The following is a 21,362-nucleotide window of genomic DNA, read 5'->3' on the forward strand; positions in this document are numbered from 1 at the left end:
GCTAACTCTAACACAAACCAGTTCTGACACACTGAGACACCGGTAACCTTCCTAAGTCTCTGTCTCTTTATCTACAAAGTGTGTTTTGTCAGCTTTAAAAGATTCAATACAGGCAAAGTGTCACAAGTAAATGTAAGTTATAAACTTTATTTCAGAGACCTGGAAAGCATACCAAGGCAAACAGAAAAGCTGCAGTAAATGAAGACAGTATGGTATTGGCAAAATAAGAGGCAAAGAGATCAAGTGTTCACTAGTCCCATGTGGCTGGTGGCTACTGTGTTGGACAGTACAGCTGTTAGTATTTATTTGTATATTCTACTGTTATTATGTGGGTTCCTTCTACTTTGGAGATGTTACTACTAATGTTCCTAGGAACATTCTAATACTTGTTTTTAGTGTTTGTATGTATGCATCTCTGTTGCATATGTATGCAGGAATGGAATTGCTGGCTTATAGCTTATCATATGTTCAACTTCATAAGTTACAGGCAAACAATATTCCAAAGTGGTTGTTTCAATTTCCCTCCTACCGGCAATGTGCAAATTAATTTAAAAATTATGTCTCCACAAAACCTGCACACAGATATTTATAACTGCCTTATCATAACTGCTAAAACTTGGAAGCAACCAGCATGCCCTTCAATAGGTGAATGGATGCATAACTCATGGCATAGCCAAAACTGAAGGATTTAGTTATGTATTCAATATTCAAAATAAATGAGCTGTCAAGCCATGAGAAGACGTGGAGGAAACTTCAATGCGTACTACTAAGTGATAGAAGCCAATCTGAACAGGCTATCTCCTGTATACTTTAACTATTTGACATTCTGGAAAAGGCACGACTAAGGAGACATTCAAAAGATCGTGGTTTCCAAGGGAAACCACGGAGCAGGCAGGGGATGAATAGGTGGAGCACAGAAGATGATTAGGACAGTGAAATCATTCTGTATGATACTACTGTGGTGGATACATATATTCTAGAATGGTCTAGACCCACAGATGGTACAATACCAAGAGTAAATCCTAACATCCGTTATGAACTCTGTGTGATAATGAGGTGTCAGGTTGGGTTCATTGATTGTGACAAATGTACCACTCTGGTGCTGTGGGATGTTAATAATGGAAGAGGCTGCATATTTGTGGGGACACAGTAAATGAGAATCTCTGCACTTTTTGCTCAATTGCTGTGACGCTAAAGCTTCTCAAAAGTAAGCTATTAAAAAACTAAAATGATAAATCCTTTGGATTTAGAATAATGACATTTCATAGGCAAAAAGACACAAAGAAAATATTGATATATCTGACATCACCATTTCCATTTTCACAGATTTACTTATATATGGAATTATTGTTAATCGATGATAAAATGTTATTTGCAAGTTATATGAATTTTTAATATATTATTAATAGGTAATAAGGCCAGATGCTACAACAGCCAAAGATTTAAAAGAGTCTAAAGTGAAAAGCTTGATGGTAACTGTGGCTCGCTGTATCATCAAACTTATATTACCTCATCAACGATTCAGTGAACATATGCTATTTGCTAGCATTGTCAAAGTATATGAATAAAATGAATCTCCTGGTTTATCAAAACATTATGGTGAATGTTACAGACAAAATTGGAGACTTATACTACATGATTGTACTTGCTTCAGAAGAGAATATGAATACATGAAAAGAAAATTTAGTGGTTTTTTGTTTTCAAAAGATTCTCAGGAGAGGAAGAAAAAACAGTTGGAACCATAAAAAATAAGTAAGAATAATTTTAGCTGAAGACGAGAACTAAATGAGCTTATCCAAAAGAGGGGCTACTCCTCATTTAGTTAGTTGTGAAGTTCATCCAAACATTTATTTGTCAACTATGGTTTTCTGGTTGTTGTGTTAGACATTGAAGATACAAAATCAGTGATTACAGAGGAGCCTACTGCATAGTGAAAGGGATAGTAATGCAAACACATGATTGTAATACAATTGTAATATTATTTAAGCATAAAACCTAGTGCATCCTGATAACTTTTAGTAGTTGCTGTTAAATACTAAATGCCAGACGTATTAAGTATTTGCTTTTAAGGTCTCCTGTGTCTGTGTCCTCCTATTCTTCTTGTTCTTCTGGTGGTAGTTTCATTACTAGCTCAGGGACCTGGCTGATCCATACAGCAGTGCATAAATTTCTGTAAAGCTATTTATATAAGGAATCACAAAGCCATCATCTGCGTTTAGGGAACTGGGCCACTACAAGATTGCAAGATCACCCAGTTTTGTTCCCCTGGATATTTCTTTAATAACTCTTTACTATACTCACTTTAGGAGTAGATACGCCAAAGTTGCAACCGAATCAGTCATGCTCTGCTTTACTCTGAGGTAGAGAAAAGATCTATTGACTCTTAAAAGGTGCAAAATTTCTGTATATATGTTGGAGAATTTTGAGTAGACATCGCACATCTAAGTGAAAGAGTTGAAACTGAAGTAACAGGAGAACTTTGCGAAAAGACTTAATTCATCTGCATAGGTCACTCTGCTAGAATATAAAAGGGACACCTGTACACATAGGACACAGGAGACCTGAAAAGAAGACAAAAATCTGTGACTTTCAGTTATGTAATTCAGAGTAAGAATATGAAGCTTGTTTAGTAAAATTACCTGGAGAATAGAATCAAATGCAACTGAGATAAAGATCCCAAATTAACTTTTAAAATTTATACTCTTTGAAGGAAAGTTTTCCCTCCTATAAAAAGAGCTTATGAGGTACCTTTAAAGGGCTTTAGGAATGAATAGTATAATATCTGTTGTTTAATATATATGACAGTATTTACTTGAGGTTTATTTTGAATGCCTCTGGATAAATTAGGAAAAGAAATGACTGTGATGACAGGGGAAGGTTTGAATTTAAATACATTTCAGTGATGGAATTATCAATCCAAAAGACATGTAAAATTATGTAACATATAAATTAAGTACACTGGGTGAGGGAGAAAGCAAAAAGTGAAGAGCTACAGCAAAAAAATGAAAGAGTAATATATTTTCAGAAAACACATACTGGATAAAAAGAAGACAATGGAGAGAGAAACTATACAACGGGGGTGCGACATAATTAATATCCTGGACAGAAGGAAAAGCCTGTATCAGGGTTATCTACACACTGGGACAGGCATAGTGAAGAAAACAGCAGAAGCTTTTTCTTCTTTCATTTCTTAAAATTAGTTGTTTAGCTCTATAAAGAAATCACTAGAAATATGACATTGTAACTTTTCTCTGGCTTTGTGCTTCCTTAGATACTAAATTCTGCCTTGTGATGACAAAAATTAATGGCATAAATGCATTCATAAAGGGAGCTATTAAAGAGTTGTGTGACTGAATTACAAGTAAGGATTATTATACTTGCAAGTTCATAATGTAAAATTAAAAAAAAATACAGAAAGGGCGTGACTTCTAAAAACAGAGTCCCAAGAAGAGTTACACAATTCATAAGGATCTCTAAGCTGTGTATGAGTAGTTTGTGTAAGTACTTGACCTTCCATAATTTTGTCCTGTAGTAATTTAAAAAAAAAAATTAAAGGCCGTATGTTTACTTTAGAACATAATGAATTCTTGAAAACAGAAACACTAAGAGTTGATCAATCTGGTGAAGGCATCATCCTTTATTGTGTATAAAGTTTGTTTAGGGGAAGCACTATTCCTTGAGGAGCTGATAGAGTCAATGTAACAGTAAGGATTCTATTCCCATGTTTTCTTATCCTGGAGACTGTGGGGGTGAAAGTGTCACTGTGTCTGCTGGAGAGCTCAGATTTCAATTAAATATTAGACCTCAATAATTTTATGATCATAGGTTTCTAGGTGTTTAGTATTTTTATTACTCTATTTCTGTAGGGTTTGTTTGCTTTGATAGTTGTCATTTTAATTGTTTGACTTTATCATAAATTATCTCCACTCCCCTTTAGAATTATGTCAGACGAGACGAAATGAGGATAAATCTGGAAGAGAGGGAAGGAGAGAGAGGTAGAGGAAATAAAATTATTGGCTTTGGACCATTTTTGATACAAATAGTAACAGAAAGACATTTTTGTTAAATATTCCTGGTACATGTGAACTTAAAATGTGGCATACACACACACACACACACACACACACACACACACACACACACACACACATATATATATAAATATCCTATTAGGTATTTTTTCTATCATTCTTGTGCTGGATGAAATAGAATGGGAATTAGAATGAAGCAAAATGCACCAGATTATGTAAATAACAGTGAAAAAGATTGTAGAGTGAGTTAATAAAAATCCCCTGAGTGCCAAATCTGCTTCTGAGCCTTAGATTAAGCATTGGAATGATTTCATTCATCGTTAAAAAAAATTGAATTAAATCTCTAAAGGGATACCTCAGAAGACTAAAATTAGAACCCTAGTTTCCTTAGAAGGGAAAAGATCAAATACATGTAGAAACTAACATGTCCTTGTAATTGAGTAACCTTCAGTTTGATTGAAAATGTAACACTGTAAATAAAAGGTAAGTTTTAATTTACCAGCTCAGTATGGGTTGTTGGAGAATTAAATCATTTTGGGGAGCCCACATTTGCATAACACAATTTATTATTTGTAATTAACTAACCTTTAGAAAGTTCTATTTTTAATTTCCTCCTGTCAAGATATCTGGAAAATGCAAAGTTAATAAGCATCACTTATAAGAGACTGCGTTAGTGTAGAAGCTTTGGTAAGCGTTGGATGGATGAAACAGTCAAATCCCAAGTTAATTAAAGAGTTGTCAACCCATCACATTGTTCACTTGAAAACATGTGGAGAAATATTTTATATCATTTCTAGGCAACAACATACATAAGTAATCATTTTGTCGAGTAATAAGCTAAAGTAACTTATTGATCAGTACTGTTTGATCAGCACTGTTTTCTTCTAAGTCCTCCCTATTTTCTGGGCACCAAACATTCATGGCCAAGCAAACCCTAAATTAAAATCAGATTATTAGATATAGTATGTGTGTATATATATTTGTATATATTTATATATAATGATAAAATCCAATTAGAGTATTAAATTTTATTTTTAGACAATATTTTCAATAGGATGCAAAACAGTTAATCTCTACAGCACAAAAATGATTACAGTGTTTTGACAGTGATGATTTCCATCACAGTAGGATTATTATACTTTGTATTTTGACCAGAGAGAATTATAAATTATTCTAAGTGATTAAAAACCAATCAAAGCTGTGCAATACTATGGAATCCATCAAACCAGAGGGTCCTTTACACCATGCCATCACTCCACCAAAAGGATACCTAGAAATTTATTTTGCCTACTTCCAAGTCTAATCAAAACTAATTAAAATCGACATTCTCACGTTTGTTTTTTTCCTCCTTTCTATGTTTTTGGTTAATAAGAAATATTGATGCTTCTTGGGATTTAATGGATTTATTTTTAATAAGAAAAAAATAACAAAAGTAATTACAAAGAAAACATCCATTCCCTACCTCCCACCCCAGAGTGTTATCAAGCTCTCCTTGATGCTTTATCTAGTCATTATAGTACATAGAAACAAAAACAGTAGTAGCAGTTGGCCATATGAATTTAAATTAGATCCAATGCTTTGTGGGACTGTAGGAGGTCTTCTATGTCAGTTTCTTGAATGTACATATGAGACACCCACAAGATCAAGTATGCAAGCTATTGTAGTCCTTCATGTCTTTCTATTTTACTAGGTTGCTAATCTTTTCTCAATATCTTAGTCTTTTTACTCATTGATTTGGTCTAGTTCTGTGTCCCCACCCAAATACCATGTGGAATTGTAATTCTCAATTTTGGAGGTGGGGCCTGGTGGTAAGTGATTGGAGCATGGGGGTGGTTCCTAAAGGTTTAGCATCATTCCCTTAGTGCTGTCTCGTGATAAGAGTTCTCAGGAGATCTGGTCGTTTGAAAGTGTGTAGCACTCCTGTCTCTCCCTCTCCTGATGGCCATGTGAAGACAGTGAAGACATGCTTGCTTCCCCTTTACCTTCCACCATGATTGCAAGTTTCCTGAGGCCTCCTCAGCCATGCTTCCTGTAGGGTCTGTAGAATTGTGAGTCAATTAAGCCTCTTTTCTTTAGAAATTACCCAGTTTCAAGTTTGTCTTTATAGCAATCTGAGAATGGACTAACACACTCATCAAAATGTCTTATGATAGAACTGACTAAATAAATTTAGAATAATTGTTCAGGAAGATGATAAGTACAAAACAAAACAACTTCTCTATGTTGTTTGGTTTCTGTTCGCCATTTCTCTATGTTCTCTTCGCCATTTCTATGATCACATGCATTTTTTCATTTACACACACACACACACACACACGCACCCCACTCATAAAAACGTAACTGACTTCATAGTGACCATTGTAATTTTCTTACACAATTTCCTTAAAATTAAAATTTCTTACACAATTTTTTAAAAATGGTATCAACTAGAAACATGAATTATTTGCCAGGTTCTTAAAATTTGAAATTTGCTTTGGAATATTTAAAGGGGCAAAGCTCACTACTTTTTTTCACAGCCTGGCTCTTCAATAATTTCCTATTACATGATTGCCACCACCATCCATCATGTTATTTCAAAAAGAAATTTGGGAATTCTTTTCTATCCATAGTAAATCATCAAACATTAAGAAAGTAAATGCACCCAGGTGAAGTGGCTCACACCTATAATCTCAATACTTTGGGAGGCTGAGTGGGAGGATCTCTTGAGGCCAGGAATTCAAGACAAACCTTGGCAACATAGCAAGACCATTTCTCTACAAAAATATTTTAAGAAATAATTAGCCAGTTTTGATGGTGCACACCTGTACTCCTAGCTACTCAAGAGGCTGAGGTGGGAGGACCACTTCAGCCCAAGAGTTCGAAGCTGCAGTGAGTTATGATCATGTCACTGCCCTCCAGTCTGGGTGACAGAGTGATGCCCTGTCATTAAAAAAAAAAAAAAAGGAAAAAGAAAGGAAAAGAAAAATTCAGGCCTCACACCTGTAATCCCAACACTTTGGGAGGCTGAAGTAGATGGATCATCTGTGGTCAGGAGTTCATGATCAGCCTGACCAACATGGTAAAACCCTGTCTCTACTAAAAATACAAAAATTAGCTGGGCGTGGTGGTGCACGCCAGTATTCCCAGCTATTCAGGAGGCTGAGTCAGGAGAATTGCTTGAACCCAGGAGGCGAAGTTTGCAGTGAGCTGAGATTGTACCACTGCACTCCAGCCTAGGCAACAGAGTGAGACTCTGTCTCAAAAAAAAAAAAAAAAAAAAGGAAATGCAATGAAAAATTGTTTTCTGCAATTTAAAAAAAATTAAAGTATTTTTAAAGTTCTTTTTAAAGATTTTTTTTCCTTTTAATCTTTTATAAAAGCACTAAATTGACTGTGGAAAATGGGCAAGTACAAAAAAGTTCACATATAAATTAATAATTATTTTTTAATTCTATACACCAAAAATTTTTCTAATAATAATAAGGAAAGGTAAATTATATATAGCCGATTGGAGTAACAATAGTATATAATTTTTATCCACCCAATTGTAAGGGTTAATCAAAAATATAACTAAACTGTTATAAGGGGAGAATAGGAATGACATTCTCCATTGGAGAAAATACTGGCTGAATCTTTTAAAAAACAGATACTCTATTAATATCTACCAAGAAACTTAAACATCTCACTTGATTATTTATTCAGTTTTTTTCTATCTTGAAGAAAGATCGATATTCAGGAAAAAAATCAGTCTATAAAAGTAGTAATAAATTATTTGACCATAATTATAGAAATATTTTTCTATGTATAAATATATATATAATTTATACATTTTTCTATGTATAAATATGTATAAATGTATTTCAATATTAAGCTCAAAAATGGAAACCTGTGTTATTGCTCCTAATCATGATTCCCCCTTTCCAGTAGAAGGTTTCATATTTATCATAGTCCTTTGTCATGTGACTTGTAGTACCCTAATACAGGGAGGATGTTATTCTCCACCTCCTTGTCAGGTTGATCATGTGACTTGCTTTGTCAATAGAATGTGGGTGAAAGTGATGTACATGAGGCCAGGCACGGTGCTTCACTCCTGTAATCCCAGCACTTTGGGAGGCCGAGACGAGCGGATCACGAGGTTAGGAGATCGAGACCATCCTGCCTAACATGGGGGAACCCTGTCTCTACTAAAAATACAAAAAATTAGCAGGGCGTGGTGGCGGGCACCTGTAGTCCCAGCTACTCGGGAGGCTGAGGCAAGAGAATGGGGGAACCCGGGAGGCGGAGCTTGCAGTGAGCTGAGATCGCGCCACTGCCCTTCAGCCTGGGCGACAGAGTAAGACTCTGTCAAAGAAAAAAAAAAAAAGAAAGAGAAGAAAAGAACGCGATGTACACGAGTTGTCACTGGAGGTTTAAGAACCATTCCATGTTTCCAATGCTCTCCTATTTCTCTTCTGTCAAGAGAAGCACATTGACTGAATAGGGGGCTGCTTCTTGGGATTGGAGCTCAGAATAGAGACACAGAGCTTGATTAGGTGTAAAGTTTCATAACGGATTTTGAAAGTTTTTGAAATTGCACAATTAGTGCAGTTTTTCAACCTCATATACTATATATGTATACACTACACATGTATGCAAATATATGTAAATTAAGAGTGAATTAAATTATATAATAGTAAATTATTAAATTAATATAATATAATAGCTTTTTCCTTTGAAGGCATACATGAGAGATTATTTATAAAATATTTTAAATAAATAATGTAAAAATTTATAAAATATGTTATATAAAAATATTATTTTATATAATTAGTATGATATTTATGTATTATAGTTTATATAATTTAAATAATATATAAAACCATATTTATAAATTGTTTATTAGTATAGATGAGTACACTTTTTTATTGTAGTATTCATGAAAAGTTGCTTGATAGGCATTTACATTGTTATTGGATCATCTTCATAATCTCAAATATGACTTGAACACCTTAACATCTAGATTCATGTCCTATATCTTAAAACATTTAATGTTTGATTAAACTAATCTGTTAAACTCATAAGAAAGGAGTGAATTTCTATTTCAGATTTATGTCATTTGCAGTGTGTACCTATGTAATGTCATGATAGGCATTTTACATTTTTAACTATGTATTTTTGAGGGATTCTAAAGGTGCAGTGGATGGTGTCTGCAATATGCAAGCCTGGTGGCTGTGGGACCAGCTATAGTCTGTATTCCTAATTTTATGGAAAAGATAAAGAGAATGACATTATATGATATATTTAAAGATGTACAAACATACTTCAAAAGATTAAAAGTAGTTTGTACCCTATGCAATATTTGGAGAATAGCTAGTGTATTGATATCTACTTGCTGCATTCTAGTTTTATGTATCTGGTGATGAAACACCTTTACATGCATCTGTTCAGAAACATAGAGCCAAGCAACACTTCCTAAAAGTACTAAAATTGCTACCATTCAATAATATTTCATCATATAGTCTATTTTCTATTCATTTCACATTTATTCTCTCATCTTTCATCTTTGGACTTCTTTTCTATATTTTTGCTAGATAAATTTTTATTATAGAGAGACAACTTTAGAAGGGGAACTCTGCCAGAGACTCGCTGATTTATTAACAATACAGAGTCTGATTCTTATTAAGTACGGAGGTATAATTTTCATCTCCTCTCCATCCTTTCCCATTTTCAATTTCTGCGTCTAATTTATGCTCCCAATTCACCTTCTGGTCTCCACACAATGACCTCCTTCAGCCCTCACTATCATAATATAGAAACCCCAACATGAACAGGCAGACTCGCCCTTCTACAAATACTAACTCAAGGTCACCCGTCTCTTTCCATCAGGAAATCCAGCATCTTTCATCCATAGCTTCCAAGAACGAGACAATGAGATGATGGAGCATAAAAAGAGATGTTTTAAAGGAAAGGCAAAGACACTCTACAGATCACTTTTGTTGTCATTCTTAGAAATTCTGCTTCACATAGCCCCAACCTAATGGAGGAGAAACTTAAAGGGAAATTCACTTTTGTGCATAGGAAGTATAAACAGAGCTGATGATGACGTAACTAATTTTTCCCATATGATCTTCCCATATGACCTAAGAAACATGAATATATTCAAAGGCAAATTTAAATATTAAGCTACATTTATTAATTCTACAAATATATCATATGTGCACTGTAAGACAAGCACTATGGGATGCACTATATATATGTAAGTGTTATAAGTGCTAACAAAATCCAGACCCTACTTTTGAGTAACACAAATAATGACTCGATATTGTTGTATTTCTTTTTGTCTTTTTTTTTTTTTTTTTAAGATGGAGTCTCACTTTGTCGCCCAGGCTGGAATGCCGTGGTGTGATCTCGGCTCGTTGCAACCTCCACCTCCCAACTTCAAGCGATTCTTCTGCCTCAGCCTCCCAAGTATTTGGGACTACAGGCATGTGTCACCATCCCCTGCTAATTTTTTGTATGTTGAGTAGAGACGTAGTTTCACTGTGTTAACAAGGATGGTCTCCATCTCATGACCTCGTGATCTGCCTGCCTCGGCCTCCCAAAATGCTGTGATTACAGGCCTAAGCCATGGCACCCGGCCTCTTTTTGTCTTCTTAATACTATTTTATCCAACTGCTTTTGTCAGCCGTGGTGGTCAGTGAAAAAAATATGATACAACTGACTGAACTTAATATAGCTAGTAAAACATATTTTTTCACTTCAGGGTAATTATTTGTGTTTAAAACACCATAACTGAGAAACATGAAGGATATAAAAGAAAAGATGGGCAAAACACAGCAAATAAAGGGAAAGCATAATAGTGACATGACTTTGCTGAAATTAATTTCTCATTTAAAATATTTGTTTAAACCCCTAACAAATAAAAGATCTTATGATGTCTTACCTAACATCTTTACTGACTTTTTGATGAGAAATGTAGTTTTAGAGTGATTTAGTATTTTTTTTACATAAAGTTTACTGAAAATAAAAGAATGTTTCTAATGTATGTGGGTTTTTTTAGCACTTTCCAAACTATTAAGAAGCCCCAACTTTGGGAGGCCGAGACGGGCGGATCACGAGGTCAGGAGATCGAGACCATCCTGGCTAACACGTTGAAACCCCGTCTCTACTAAAAAAAAAAAAAAATACAAAAAACTAGCCGGGTGTGGTGGCGGCGCCTGTAGTCCCAGCTACTTGGGAGGCTGAGGCAGGAGAATGGCGGGAACCCGGGAGGCGGAGCTTGCAGTGAGCCGAGATCGCACCACTGCACTCCAGCCTGGGCAACAGAGCGACACTCCGTCTCAAAAAAAAAAAAAAAAAAAAGAAGCCCCAGCCAGGTACGGTGGCTCACGTCTGTAACTGTAATCGCAGCACTTAGAGAGGCTGAGGCTGGCAGATCACAAGGTCAAGAGATGGAGACCATCCTGGCCAACACGGTGAAACCCCGTCTCTACTAAAAGTATAAAAATTAACTGGACATGGTGGCACACACCTGTAGTCCCAGCTGCTCGGGAGGCTGAGGCAGGAGAATTGCTTGAACCCGGGAGGTGGAGGTTGCAGCGAGCCGAGATTGTGCCACTGCACTCCAGCCTGGTGACAGAGCAAGACTCCGTGTAAAAAAAAAAACAACAAAACAAAACAAACAAAAAACAAGCCCCTACTATGTACTGGCACCACCTGTAAGTTTTGGGGAAAAAAAAAAATTAGATAGAGCCCAGGTGTTTAGAACTTGCAGTCTGGGTCAATGGTTAGACATCTGAACAGATATGACATCATGAGGAGGTAAGCACAAAGAGAGTTAGACACTATGTTACCTCCTTATGTCAGTACTCAAATTGCTTTGAGTACACTGATCCTTTCCAGCAGCTAATTATGGTACAATTTGATGAAATGTGCGTAGAGTGTCACCAGTACACAAATCATGGTTTGTTCCAAATTACTGCTGAATACCTCCTTTTAGGTGTCCACTCTTCTATCCCATCACATTCTCTGTTTATATAAGTCATTTACACACCAGAGCTAGATCAAGTCGTTGTGTGCAGCACTTTTCCCTTTACTACAGTGCAGAAGAGTGCAGTGTTCATGAATTCAGGCTCAGAAGTATGGGCTCAAAACCATGACTTTGCTACCTGCCAGGCTGGACAGGAGATTTCATTTATCATGCTTAAATGTGTTCTTTTTTCTTCTTCCTGAGAAAAGCTGGAAAAATAATACTACTTACCTTAGCAAGTGTTATAATGTAAGCAAAGGCTTAGCATGGAATGAAATGTATGGTGCTCATTAAATGACAATAATATATAAACTGTAGTAGTTGCTGTCAACATTGATAGTATCATTATTACATCATTTTGTTTGAATCTCTATAATCACTGTTTTGTAATTTTGTAATTAATAAAGGAATGGAAATGGCAAAAAGAGAAATGATTGCTTTGTTAATTGATTAATATGTGGCATTTTATGCACAGTGATTAAAAGCATGGCCTTTGAATGAAAATTGCCTCGGTTTAAATCTCACGTTACCTTCCAACTTATGGTCTAAACTTGGTAAAATTATGTATTCTTTCCTAATTCAGTTTCCCCAGCAAATAAATTGAGAAAATAATAGTTCCTTTATATTTATCGGGGTTTTCCAGAGAAACAGGACCAATAAAATGCATATGTGTATATATGTATATGTGTGGATATTTATTATTAAATATGAGGAATTGACTCACGTAATTATGGAGGCTGAGAAGCCTCACAATCTCCTTTCTCCCAGCTGTAGACCCAGGAAAGCTGGTTGTGCCATTCAGTCTAAGTGTGAAGGCCTGAGAACCAGGGGAACCAATGATGTAAATACCAGTTCCAGAATGAGAGAAGATGAGATGAGCAGTCAAGCAGTGGGGCAGAAAAGAAAATGAGAGATCAGGGGCAGATTACTCTTTCCTCTGTCTTTTGTTCTATTCAGGGCCTTAACAGGGGGATTGGACAATGATACCCACCACACAGGGAAGGCAATCTACTGTACTGAATTATCCAATTCCAATGCTAATCTCTTCCATGAACACTCCGTCAGACACAGCCGAAATAATGATTGGTCTGGGCACACCAAGGCCCAATCAGTTGACACATGAGATTAACCATTACACCCTCTGTCCTGAATTTACCATGAAATTGTATGAGGTGAAATATGTAAAGTGCTTAGCATGATACCTTGCACATAATAAGTACTATGTAAGTGAATCCTTTGTCACTAATATTCCTATTTTAATTATTTATAGTATTCATGATACTATTAATATTCACTTGGAAAGCATATGAAGTATATGGGATTCCTCTGATTTCCTATATTCCCAATATTCGGATCACTTATTCCCTGCCTCTTTGTAAGGTATCCTTCTTTTTTTGGCTGTTACCACATTAAGGGTAACATGCTGTCTCAGGGATTGAAAGGTCTTTTTCTGAAACCTGGCAAATTGTCTCCCTAACCACTTCTTCATGACATAGATCATGCACAATGCGTTGAAGACATACAGCATTCTAATCCCTTCCACAAAATTGTGGAGCACCTGCCCGGTGTTGCTATCACAGCAGCTATGAATTTTCCTCACACTCATCTGGGGATTTTCCATCATGTGCTTGGCCCCTCGTTTCATCTCTTGTAGACATCACACTGTTCCTCCTGTTCTCTCCTTGAAACTTTTCTTTCCCTTATCTGTATTTTTCCGTAAAAGAGTTCCTTCAAATGCACAATTTTAAACACCAACTATCTCACTATGCTTAGTCTTTCTCCGAAGCTAGCTCAAAACTCTGGTTTTCAAAGGCGTGATATCATCTCTCCCCGCCCCCCCCCAACCACAGGTAGCCCATTGGCATTGCAGATTCACCTCATACAAAACCGAACACCTCTCTCCACCCACCTTACTTCCTAAAAACATTATCTTTTGTCATTGGTGTCACCATTTATTCAACTTTCCATCATGAACTTGTAAAGATATCATGAATTCCTCCCTATCTGTTACTCCCCACGACCCCAGTCAATTATCAAATCTTGCTAATCCAAAGACGGCATGTCTCCCCACTGCTGCTGCTGTCTCAGTCTAAACTTCATCATTTCTTATGTTAATTACCGAAATAGCCTCCTAACTATCCTGTAATATTTCATCACCTGTAGATCAGAATATCATGTCATTTTCCTGTTTAAGAGCGTTAAGTAATTTGCAATGTCCTTGAATAAAGTTCACATTCCTGAGCATCGGTTATAAATCCATGCATGATATGATCCTTGTACACCTTCTAACCTCATCCTTCTTATTTGCTTTGGTTCCCAATTCAGATCTACTTAAGAAGGCATTTATTTCTTCTCCTACAATAGCCCTTCTGTTTAAAACTTCCTTTCCTCCTTCATTTCAAAATGAAAAGAAATCATTTTCTCTTACTAGAACAGCTTTTCATCACTTCAGTACACATGTAGGAGTCTATCAATCTGATATTCCTTATTATCCCTCAACATTCTTGCATGCCTTTTTTCCGGCGGTCTCAAAACCATTTACGTTCTTGCCTACTTTTCCCTGCTGGTCTGTTGTAGTCTGATTGTGAGACATAATCTTAGTTCTAATCTAAGCAGGCACAGCAGGTCTTGGCATACTGTAGATTCTTAGAATTTTTTTGGAAATGATAAACAATGGAATAAATACATGAATAAAGCATGTTGATGGGGAGAATTTTTTAAGAAGATGGTTGATGTGATTATACTCAGATATGTTGCATTGGGTAAGACTTCTAGAAAACTGGTAAATTTGTAGTGCAATACTTATAAAATCAACAATCAAAAACAAAATTTCGAGACAATGTGTTCTCACATATTAGAAATTATTTACTTATAAAAAAATAACTTCGTCCAGGCCCAGTGACTCACGCCTGTAATCCCAGCATTTTGGGAGGCCGAGGAGGGCAGGTCACAAGGTCAGGAGTTTGAGACCAGCCTGGCCAATATGGTGAAACTCCGTCTCTACTAAAAATACAAAAATTAGCTGGACGTGGTAGTGCATGCCTGTAGTCCCATGTACTTGGCAGGCTGAGGCAGAAGAATTGCTTGAACCCAGGAGTTGGAGGTTGCAGTGAGCCGAGATCGTGCCACTGCACTCCAGCCTGGCCACAGAGCAACACTCCATCTCAAAAAAAAATAAAATAAAAAATAACTTATGTGATACAAAGGCATAACAGAGATCCTGTTTTATTTAATTTTTGATTAACTTAGACTTTCCTAATAGGTTAATTTGCATCCACTCAAAATTCATAGTTTCAAGCTCTAATGCCCAAGATGATCGTATTTGAGGAGATAATTGGGGCGGGGCCCTCATGATAAAATTAGTATCCTTATAACAAGAGACCAGAGAAATTTCTCGCTTTCTCTCTTTCTTTTGTGTACATGCTAAACACAGAAAGATGACATGTGAGCACACAGAGCGATGCTGACTGCCTACAAGCCAGGAAACACATCCTGAGAATAACACCTGCCTTGCTGGTATTCCCCAAGCTCCAGAACGGTGACTAATAAATTTCTGTTGTTTAAGCCACTAAATCTGGTGTCTTTTTTGTTTGTTTGTTTGTTTTTTGAGACGGAGTCTCACTCTGTCGCCCAGGCTGGAGTGCAGTGGCGCAATCTAGGCTCACTGCAAGCTCCGCCTCATGGGTTCACGCCATTCTCCTGCCTCAGTCTCCTAAATCTGGTGTTTTGTTACGGCAGCACAAAAAGACTAACACAACTTTATTATGGCACCAGTGCAATTCTTAGTACATGGGATCTCAGCAGTTAAAATGACTGAAGAGATTACCATGGCTGATCGTCTATGAGTGCAAGAATCACCTTTCTAACAATTCTAAAGTGTTACTATTTAAATGTAAGTGGAAAAATGTACTGTGAAATGGAATCAATTTGGTATTGCCAGTTATTAATTCTATTGCTAATTAATATTAATATTTTCCTCCAAAAATATATATCTATTACTGTACTTAGAAGAAGATTAAGAAATATAAAAGTATGTACTACTATTATCTATGGGTGTTGAGATTACAAGAGTTTCTTATTTTTTTCTGTATATTTTCAATATTTTTCAAATTTTCTAAAATGCTTTTTCTAAAAATTAACTAAGGAAAAAATAAAATTAGACAAAGAGAAAAAGAATGAAATAAATATAGAGAGAGGCTATTTCTGTGCTGAATTAAAAGATTCCTCTTCTGTTTACTACTCTTAAACAACATAAAATAATTGTCTTTAATGAGTATAATGCTTCTACAAATATCTGGCTATGATAGTCATTATCGCTCCTTTTAGATTTCTCTTTTTAAAGTTAATAATGATCTTATTTCTTCTGCATGTATTCCTGCATTTACTTCAGAAAACCTCCCTAAGGTTATGGCAAAAAGTTTGAGATTATTAGTTGAATTTTTTGCTGTGTTATTTTTCAAAAAAACCAAAAAACTCAAGTGTATTTTTAAAAAATATATGGGTTCTTGAACATGAACCCAAATTTATTGACTATATTTCTTAAAATATATATTCTTCTATCTTAATGATGTAATGACCTATGACATTTAATCCCATATTTAATTGTTCTCATCTCAATATTTTATATTGGAGGTGATAGAGATAATTATTTCTGTACAATTAATGTTTATATATTATACATGAAAGAAAAATGCATGTAAAAGAATAATTAGCAAAATAATCTAAAAATTCCCTGTTTTGTTGACTTCAGTGAAGAGAAAATGTATTAGGTCAATTAAAGATTTATGCATTTATTTTAACGAAGTTATGTGAAAATATTGAGTTCATCTGAGTTTTAACTATAAGAGAAAATGACACGTCACATATTCATGTGACACTTAATCATAGTTTTATTATTAGGAAAGGAACCAAAGCAGTTATAAGCTAACAAGACCTTGGTTCAATTAAAAATATGAATACTATTGAAAACACATAAGAAATAATGATGGTATTTAATTAATGCATTAGTAACCCTTTATAGATTATGAAATATCACTGATTGATTTTGCCACCATGCTGGGTATCAACGACATCACTTATCAATCTATAAATCTAGCTAATGTAGAGTATATATGAATGGCAACTAAATTTTAGATATTATATGTCATTTATGTGGCCCATTTCATAAATGTATAAACTTTTTGTACTTATTTATCTTTCTATTTACTTATCTCATATGACAGAGTTGATTTACAGTATTTTTCTTGTCATCGAATTAAATCTTCCCATCTGAGACAGAATTGTTAGGAGCAGCCACAACTGAAGAATAGCTACTGCTATTTAACGTGCAGTTACCTTGCCTAGAATAACAGGAATCAGATACAGGCATTTATAGGATAATTTATTGAATATTATCACCCCCTTTTAAGGGTTTTATCTTAAATCATATAAAATACATTTTGACAGAAATTTGGTATCTATTTATCCTACAAAAAACTTCTTTTAAAAATTTATGTTCTTTAAACCTTTCTACGTTTTTTTCCCATTTGCTGCTCTTCGTATTTTTATTTTATCCAGAAAAATCATAGAGGATCATTAAATTTAATTTTGGGAATATTACTGGCTTAAAGAGAATATGGTCACTGATATGGTTTGGCTGCATCCCCACCCAAATCTCATCTTGAATTTCCACGTTATGGGAGGAAGCTGGTGGGAGGTAACTGAATCATGGGGACTGGTCTTTTCCATACTGTTCAGTCACTGATATGCTTTGGCTGTGTCTCCACCCAAATCTCATCTTAAATTCCCATGTGTTGTGGGAGGAATCTGGTGGGAAGTAATTGAAGTCTTGGGGGCAGGTCTTTCCTGTACTGTTCTGGAGTTAGTGATGGTTTTAAAACTGGGAGTTTCCCTACACAAGCTCTCCCTTTGCTTACTGCCATTCATGTAAGGCATGACTTGCTCCTCCTTGCCTTCTGCCATGATTGTGAGGCTTCCCAGCCACGTGGAACTGTAAGTCCAATTAGACCTCTTTCTTTTGTAAATTGCCCAGTCTTGGATATGTCTTTATCAGTGCATGAAAACGGACTGGTACAGTCACCTGTAAATGAACTATGTCAAAACAAACATTCCATGGATTATTAAATTTTTTGGTATTATTTATTTTCATGCATAAACAAAACAAAAAGTCACTTAACAATGGCAATAATAATAATGGTTGTTTGTATTTATTAAGCTCCTTATAGGAGGCAATGTTCTAAGCCCTTTACATATATGAATTTATTAAAACGATTTATCTGGCAATTAATTGAATTTGAGAAAGTTTGAACCAGGTTGATCCATCTCTGCTCTATTATTGGAGGCCAATAGGTCAAACAGATAAAATTACTCATCTGGTATTAATGTTTATATTGGAACAAAGATATCAGCTTAAAGAATGTCTGCATCTGGGCTGGGCACGGTGGCTCACGCCTGTAATCCCAGTACTTTGAGAGGTCAAGGCAGGCGGATCACAAGATCAGGAGATCGAGACCATCCTGGCTAAAACAGTGAAACCCCATGTCTACTAAAAATGCAAAAAATTAGATGGGCATGGTGGCGGACGCCTGTAGTCCCAGCTACTCGGGAGGCTGAGGCAGGAGAATCGCTTGAACCCGGGAGGTGGAGGTTACAGTGAGCTGAGATGGCGCCAGTGCACTCCAGCCTGTATGAGAGAGTGAGACTCCGTGTCAAAAAAAAAAAAAGAAAAAAAAAGGATTTCTGTATTAGTCATATAATTCAAAGATCCATTTAAAATTAAAGAGCCGTGGATTGTTCCTTCCAGTTCCAAGATTTAGCTTTCAATTAGTTTGCTTCAGTGTTAGTTATGAGTTGATCCTAAAAATAGAAATACTGTGTTCACCAATTATATTAGGTGAAGAGTTGAAAAAGTTACCTATTGTTTTTCTTCTGTCTGTGGATTTTTTCACTGCCTGTGTGTACCAAAGAACAAACAATCAAAACGAGCTTCCAGATGTAGAGATTTGATCCGAACTCTGTGGAGCAGGTTTGCTTACCAGCAAGCATTCTCTCATCAGTTTTACTTTCAGCACTTGAGATTTCGTTAACTCCTTAAGCTAATGCAAATATTGATATTTTTCAGCACTGTTCATTTTGTAATCAGGGAGCAACAGAAATAAAGACGACAGCACATCACGAAATCACGTAAATTCAAAAGACATATTTGTATCTCACACAAATAGTAACTCTGAGCTCCAACAAGAGTAACTCAGTGGCAAGCCTGAAAGTATTGATTTGTTCAAACCCCCCAAGGGCTATGCCCTTTCTCTATCTAGTAAGAAAAAAATACAAAAATGTGTCATTTACAACAAAGATTTTAATATCAAGCTAATCGAAAGCTGCATTATAATGGCCCATGTATTCATTAAATTTTAAATTTATTTTTAGCATTTTGTCATTAAAGATTTATTTATTTCCATACATTTTAGTATCATAATATCCTCCCCCTTTCAACAAATCTGAGAGTACAATTTTCCTTCACAGTTGATAGTCATTCTTCTCAAGAAGAGAAATAATTTGGGAAATGATGCAGAATGAGATTGCCTTGCTGATTTTAATCCAAAAGATGCTTTGAGGTGAAACGTGCCAGAGGGTCCCTGCTGATACTTTATACTCTATCAGCATTGCCTTTGTCTCTCCTAATCAGCAGTTTTATCTATTCTCCATGGTAGGACATATATTTTTTTTTTATGCTTGAGATTTCACAGAATGGAAAGTCTGAAGCCCTGAAGATTTGTGATCACATTTTTTAAAAGCATCATAACTTATTCATTCCTCACTTGTGGTTCCATACATACATGCAATTACCATATGTATCTCTCTCTGCTAAGGCCTATGTTGCCATGGAGACAATGGAATTCTTCGATATTTGAGGAGACTGGTCACTTTTACTACTCACTGAAATGTGGTTTTAGCTAATATTATTAGGTTAAGTTATTCAAACAATCCAGTGACACTTATCATATTAAACACTACCAATTATATTTTCAATTGACAATTTATGCTTAATACAAAACTACCTTTAGAACATATCTGAACTGAGTCTGTTACTTAACGTACATGTTCACAGAATTAAACACAAGTATAAAAATTATTCACATCTAATGTATTCTCAATGGTACTGGACATATTTTCTCTTTACTGTATTTATTTCTTTAATTTATTTATTTATTTGAGACAGGGTCTCACTCTGTCACCCAGGCTATCGTGCAGTGGCATGATCTGGACTCACTGCAACCTCTTCCTTCCAGGCTAAAGCAATCCTCCCACATCAGCTTCCAGAATATCTGGGACTACAGGCATGCACCACCAAGCCTGGCTAATTTTTTTAATTTTTTGCAGATATGGGGTCTTTCCATGTTACCCTGGCTGGCGTTGAACTCCTGGACTCAAGCGATCCGCCTGCCTTGGCCTTCCAAAGTGTTGGGATTGCAGACGTGAGCCACTGCACCAGGCTTCCTTTTAATTTTAAATGCACGCATCAGATGTATAGTAAAGGTTAATTTTTTTCTCTATTTTCTCTTGCTTTAAGAGTCTCTGCCTTGGCGAGGCGCGGTGGCTCACGCCTGTAATCCCATCACTTTGGGAGGCTGAGGCGGGCAGATCACGAGGTCAGGAGACCGAGACCATCCTGGCTAACACAGTGAAACCCCGTCTCTACTAAAAAATACAAAAAAATTAGCCAGACGTGGCAGCCGGAGCCTGTAGTCGCAGCTACTCTGGGTGACAGAGCGAGATTCTGTCTCAAAAATAAATAAAGATCTTCTGCCTTTAGTTTTTTATATCAAAGTACACAATGTCATTTGTATAATATCTACTTCCATAACACAGAAAAAAATCTAGTAAACTAACTCAAATTAGCACATTCATAACAATGAATTTGACATACAAAGGTATTTGTATTTTATAAAAAGATTTCTTATAGAATGTATCCATCCTAGTGTGTCCGGAATTGGTTCCTTCCAGTGGGTTCTTGGTCTCGCTGACTTCAAGAATGAAGCCACAGACACTCGCAGTATTATAGTTCTTAAAGATGGTGTGTCCAGAGTTTGTTCCTTCCGATGTTCAGATGTGTTCGGAGTTTCTCCCTTCCGGTGGCTTCGTGGTCTGGCTTGACTTTAGGAGTGAGGCCGCAGACATTCGCAGTGAGTGTTACAGCTCTTAAAGATGGTGCATTCAGAGTTGTTTGTTCCTCCCGGTGGGTTCCTGGTCTCGCTGGCTTCATGAGTGAAGCTGCAAACCTTCAAGGTGTTACAGCTCATAAAGGTAGTGCGGGCCCAAAGAGTGAGGAGCAGCAAGATTTATTG

This window comes from Macaca nemestrina, chromosome 4 (genome assembly GCF_043159975.1).
Source record: "Macaca nemestrina isolate mMacNem1 chromosome 4, mMacNem.hap1, whole genome shotgun sequence".
Lineage (NCBI taxonomy): Eukaryota > Metazoa > Chordata > Mammalia > Primates > Cercopithecidae > Macaca > Macaca nemestrina.